The 6,000-nt window shown below is 47.4% G+C and overlaps 1 protein-coding gene across 7 annotated transcripts in view; it reads left to right on the top strand.

Moving 5' to 3' along the window:
* Positions 1-3,128: 3,128 nt before the first annotated feature.
* Positions 3,129-6,000, top strand: part of MBNL3 (muscleblind like splicing regulator 3) — a 113,954-nt gene continuing 111,082 nt past the window's right edge. For 4 of the 7 annotated variants that reach the window (XM_004587711.2, XM_058658883.1, XM_058658881.1 and 1 more), the window contains exon 1: positions 3,716-4,009. The gene's annotated coding sequence lies outside the window, so the exon portion shown is untranslated. Of the gene's footprint in view, positions 3,249-3,714; positions 4,010-6,000 lie in introns of those variants that run through there. The other 3 variants (XM_058658880.1, XM_058658882.1, XM_058658884.1) reach the window with 3 other exon arrangements.

Below are 6,000 nucleotides of genomic sequence, written 5' to 3'. Positions count from 1 at the left end.
TGCTGCCGTGGGGCTGCAGCCTGGGAGCGGTGGCTAACACACAGCAGTAGTCAATGGCACTATTGTTGACAGTACCAGGCTAATTCCACAGGTTCAAACCAGTACAGAAATTCTCCACCTTTTGTGTGTGGTACAGACCTCCCCAAATGTCTGACAATCCACACAATCTTTTAAAAAAATAAAACAAAATGAATTATTTTGCATAACAGAGCACTAAAATGCTAATATGGATAGGCTACATTGAGGAATCAAAAACCTCACAACCGTGGCACACTGACTTATTAGAAAGTAACTTTTTGCCTACCTGGCATCTTTCACAACACAGCAGCATTTATTCAGTGGTGGATGACAATAAACCTTTTATTTTAAACCACAACCTAACTTTCAGATTTTTTCCTGCATCACTATTAATTGTATTTATTGGAAGTATATCGAGAGGCTGCTACATGCCTCGCTAAGTCCTCAGCCTTATGGTTTTACATGACTGTGTCCATCGCAATCATTAAGATGTGGTTGGCACACAAACAGTGTGCTCTCCAGGTGTGTTTAAATGTTTACTTACTTGCCTCCATTTGACTGCCTGGAGAAGAGGGAAGAGACTGAAATTTTAAATTCAAATGTTGCAAGCCGCTGACCTTTGGAGATCCATCAGCATAGTGGTTCTGAAATGATCCCAAAATGCCATGGGAGAACAGGTGTAAGTATTCTAAGACTATAATGTACATACATTAATGTAAGAACCCATCTAGTGTATCAGTTAGTCCACAACCCTATTTTTCCTGGGTCGTGCCCCCAATCATGCCTAAAGGGAAGAATAGGAGAGAAAATGTTGGCTAGTTCTAACCACTCTAGTAAAGTGGAAAGTAATTCCAAGGTGAGTCCACCCCAGAGAGCAAATAGGCCCTTTTAAAATGCTGAGAGGAGGGAACAGTAATTTCCTACTACCTTTGAAAACACTCCCTGGTGGCTTGGTGGCATGGAAATTTGCGTAGCTTCATTTGGGGAGGTCATGCCACCCCAGATAAAAGGAAGATAGTTTGTCAGGCTAGTGTGTGCTTATAAGGCTGCTCTTCTCTTCAGGATAGGAAAGAGAATCGTATAGTTCCATTTGTAATTTTCACCGATCAGAAATTTCAAATAAGGGACAATGTCAAAACTGTAGTACCTGCAAGCAGATCTTAAACATCTTACAGACATGATCAGTTATTTCAACAACTCAATACAATTGAGCCACTTTGTGTGGTATAGGGGAAATGTGAAATCTGCCACAGGAGCTGGGGTTCCCAATGGTGGCTAGAGAGGTAAGAGAGCTGGTGTTGACCCAAGTTATGTTAGGTATAAAGACTCCTTTGTTGACTCACTGTGATAACAGTTCCTCATTTGTTAGATCATTGGGTATAAAGTTATATACTCCAGCCTTGCCCTTCTCTCTTGCCTACTGCAGTAGGCAACACCTCCTACTGTTAGCAGCAGCAGTTCCTGGTCTGCCACAGTCACTTCCTATATGTCAGACAAATCTGACTTCTGCAGTAGTGCAGGTACTTTGGTATGTTCAAAGGCAGGTGAGGAGAAGCGGGCAGGAATTAGAGCCCCCCCCCCTTTTTTTAACTGCTATCTGACTTGTGCTAACATTAGGCCTAAAACTGCCGAGAATGTCACATACTGTCCCTGAGCATTGGCCTCATGACTTGCACATGACCTACCAAGCGCCATTGGACATTTTTGGAATTATTTGAGGGGCAATTTGTACCCAGTCTTCTCCTCCCAGCCATTACCATCCTGCTCCCAATATCTTGCATCTAACAGAGACTGATTTCCTGCCTCAAGTTAGCCTGAGAATTCCATTTGGATCAGTCGGCAGAATTAAAAAGTATGATTCGTCAGAGACTTCACTCCACTCCTCAACCTCTAACCGGTCCTTAAATATCTCCTACAATGCTTCTGTACTTTCTGTAAAGCATGCAGAACTCTGGCCTATGGCAAAGGTGTTGACTGCAAAAAGCAGCCAGGCATTGCTATGAGCTTGTCACTGAGGATCCTGCACATGTGGGCATCATCAATGGCAATTGTCCTCATAAAATTAATAAAAGTTCACGTGTATTACTGCGGGGCTCCAATTAAAGGCCAGCTGGGCTCTTCGTACTACACTTGCATGACACTGAGACTTGTAATTTAGCTGTGCAGATGCACACTTTTTAATAAAAATATAAAACTACGTTTTCTTTATCCACACACACACACACACACCCCACCCCGGTTCCTAACTATCTGGAACCTTACCTCGGGCTCCTCCTACCCTGCACACTCCTTCGGAGGAGGGGAACTGTTTGCCCTGATCGACATTTCCCTCTGAAGTTCTTAGAGGAACAGAAAGGACCGGGGCATTTACACACGGGAGAGGAGCCAGGGAGGCAGCCGGTGAGTATTTATCCTGGTGAGCCCATGTGTCCATTGACCTAGGTAGCTTTGGGAATTACCTATCTCGTCTCACCAGTCCCTCAACCACACTCTGTATTTCTCCTTGGGGTTTGAGTTCCTGAAGCCCTCGAAAACTTTGCTGCAGCCCCCTTCCCCCTCAGGGATGTGTGCGCGGTCCATTTGTTTTCGCTTTCCGAAAACCTGAGCGTGATGAGTTGTGCCCCCCCATCCCATCCTGTCCCCTTCCCTTCCGAATGAGACGACAAAGGGCTTGTGCGGCGGGGGCTGGGCCGCCGGATTTGGGGGGAGAAGCGCCACACCCCCTGAGAATAAAGCCCGCGCTGCGCTCTCCGAGAACCACGCACGAATGAACGAATCACACAAAGAATATTATTTCGCGACGAAACAGCGCCCTACAGGAAGAAAGTGCCCGCACGGGGAGCGCGATCAGGAGCGCGACTTTTTGGCGCTCTTTGGCAGCAGCGAGAGGGAGGCTGAGGACAGAGAGTCCCGGAGTGGGCACGGGAACTGAGCGGCACGCGCCCGGATTCCCGCGCGTTCAGCGGCGACGAGCCGGGACTGGGAGCGGTGCGCCGAGCCAGGTGAGGGTGGCGGGGCGGCTCTGTGGGGTGCGCCGCGCTACCTGGCCGCCCGGGGCGGGGCTGGGCGGCCAAGGGCGGCCCCGGGCCGCTTCCCAGCCCCGAGCTGTCGGCTTTCCGCGCCAGGCTCCACTGCCAGGCAGTTTCGCGGGAGTTGCCGCTTTTGGCGCCCAAAGCCCCCTCACTAGCGCCGATTCCTAGGCGCGCCCCTTGTGTCGGTCGTCAGGCAGGGTGAGTCGCGGCACCCGGTGGCCGGGCCCACTCCGCTCGGGCTCAGCAGGGTCTCGGATCGAACCTCTAGTAGAGGGCGCGGGACGGGGTGCAGGGGCACGTCTTTGGCCAGGACCAGGCGGAGCTTGGGCCGGGGTTGCCATAGCAGCAGCTGGCCCGGGCAGGAGCCCCACGCCCGCCCGGCTGCCGCGAGGGAGCTGGGGCGCTCCGAGGTGTGCTCCAAATGGACTGAACCAAGAGCAGGGGAGAAAGGGGGGAGGGCTGGCCCGGGGTCCCCCAGCCTCTGCCTCGGCCTGCGGCGCTGTCCCGGGACAGGTCATCCGTGGAGTCGAGAAAAGAGAATCTTTCCTCCCGGCTTGAAAGGAGGTTTGCGAAAAGCCCCGGGACGAGTGGGAAGAGGAGAGCGGAGGAATTGTCGCCTCCGTCCCGGAGTCCGCGTGTGCGTGTCTCTGGACTTGACATTTTATACCTCACAGCGGCCGACTTGGAGCCGGGTTGCCCGTCCCAGCCCTGAAGTTATGTAGGTGGGGCGGGCTTTAATTTGCTTATATCTAATGATTTCAGGAACCTTGCTTTAAAATGGCGGCATTCAGTATACACCACGGCTAAAAGCTCTCCCGGCACCGGGGCCACCCCGCGCAGCGCTGCCTTTGCTTCTGCCGCTAACAGATGGCATGTGCCACTGTCGCTGCCTCTGCCCCTTCCCGCTGCCGCTGAGAGCCAGGGCCCCTTAGTGTCTGGGTTGGCACTAGCTGCATAAGGTAAGGCTTGGAGCTGGGTTGGGATTTGTGACAGCAGCTGGATTTCTAGGACTGATGAAATACAGTGTCCATGAAACTTTTTTTTTCACCCTGCAAAATGACAAATGGAAGAGAGATTAATCCCGCAATTTTGCTGAGATTTCAGAGCTTTAAATTTCTTCTTTCATCTTCTTGCTCTTCTTTTTCTGTTCTTCTTCCCTTCCCTCTTTCCTTCGTTTCCCTTCCCTCCTTCCTTCCTTCCCCTCACCTTTTTGGAATTGAAAAGAAAGGCTTGCCTAGCACACAAATTACAAATGCCTGCAAGTTTATTTACCCATTTCCAAGCACTGCCATGAGTAATGCCACGGCTTCTTGGTGAAACCATGTGTGTTCGTGCCCTGATGAATGCTATCGGGTAGCAAGCGTTTAGCAACCGCTATGGGGTAGCTGTTGAAGGGCATGAGAGTAGACTTGAAGGGACTTACAAATGTAACTATTTTAATGCTCATATCATAAGCATTTATGGTAAGAAAAAGAAATTGATATTGAGCTTAATAATTTGTGCAGTTTTGTAATTGCTGGGAGTTGGACCTACTGTGTGTTGCTCTGAGCACTGGCTACTGATGGATATAAATAGATGTAATTAATGAAGTGTTTGATTGTTACAAAGTTATGTATGTTAAAAAAAAAGTTATGTATGTTAGAGAAGTGCTTTCCTTCCAGCTCGATGTTTTAAATTGGGCTAGGATCTGCAATTCCTCTCCCCATCGCTGTATGGAGTTCATGAGAAAGCATCAGTTAAAACAAAGCTATTGCAAGATTTAATTTTGAAGAGCCCAGTCATTTTTCACTATGCTGGCTCTTCAGTTTAATCAATAAGTGTTTGGATGATTATTGATATAATGGTCGGAAAACAGCCTGTTGATTATATAGATATATAAATGGCTGGACATCAAGGCTTACTGGAAATGATCCGGGTTTAAGGTTGTATTTCCCCATCTGATGGGAAACATATTGATGTTGAGACCTCAGATTTGTGCTGAACGTATTCATTTTCTTTCTTTTGCCAGTGCAAATGTAATCCTCATTGTTTAAACTCTTCCAAGTAATTTATTTACATGACTTTAGGAGGATGTTTCCATATTTAACCGAGCAGACTAAAGCAGCTTTTGCCCATAGTCCAGCTGACATTATCCTGTCTTTTCCCACTTGTTACTTCTGTCAGAGCAGTACAGGCTACTTGGTTGACAGATACTCCTGCTACTGAATTCAGCAAGTGTCTGCAAAGGGGAGAAAGAGATTGTTGTGTGTTTTGGAGGAGTTCCGTTCTCCTAGCTTCTCTGAAGTTGCTGTTTGTAAATTATGCTCGGATCTCCACAGCCTCTCCATACATGTGTGTAGAGTTCATGCAAAAGCATCAATTAAAAGAAAGCTATTAGATGATTTAATTTATTAAAACATAGTACAGTTTTTCCTGCCCAGGTGCTATCTAGAAACAAAGAGCTGGACTGCTTACAATGGAATTTATGGGTGTAATACATTTCACGTCAGTTTCCCAGATTGTTGTTGAGAGAATTGTGTGAGGCAATTTAGAGCAATAGGTACTTGCCTTTTTTGCAGTGGGCAGATGACAAAGAACAACTTCTCCCTTGTTCGTGATTACATACTTTGATCAAGGCTCCCTACGCTCTGCTTTGGGACATGCTGTCTTGCTGTTGCAAGATTTCAGACCAAATGCATCCTTTTATTTTTTCAAGTAAACGTACTAGATCTTGGGGCTAGATCTGTGTTAGAGCCATTAGGATGAACTTTGGCCATTTGCCATTCTGCCGCCTAATACGCTGACGACACTTGTGTATGACAACCTGCCTAAAGGACTTGATAGCAAAAAAAAAAAAAAAAAAAAAAAAAAAAAAAAATTGGACAAGATTTGATGCCATGCTGATTAAAGGTGCTGGCTGCATTGTCTGCTCTATTTTGAAGAACTATTTCATTTCTCTACTTTTCTTGGC

The sequence above is a fragment of the Ochotona princeps genome, chromosome X (assembly GCF_030435755.1).
Source record: "Ochotona princeps isolate mOchPri1 chromosome X, mOchPri1.hap1, whole genome shotgun sequence".
Lineage (NCBI taxonomy): Eukaryota > Metazoa > Chordata > Mammalia > Lagomorpha > Ochotonidae > Ochotona > Ochotona princeps.
Note: the sequence above shows the minus strand (reverse complement) of the source record. Positions and strands in the feature narration are given on the sequence as shown.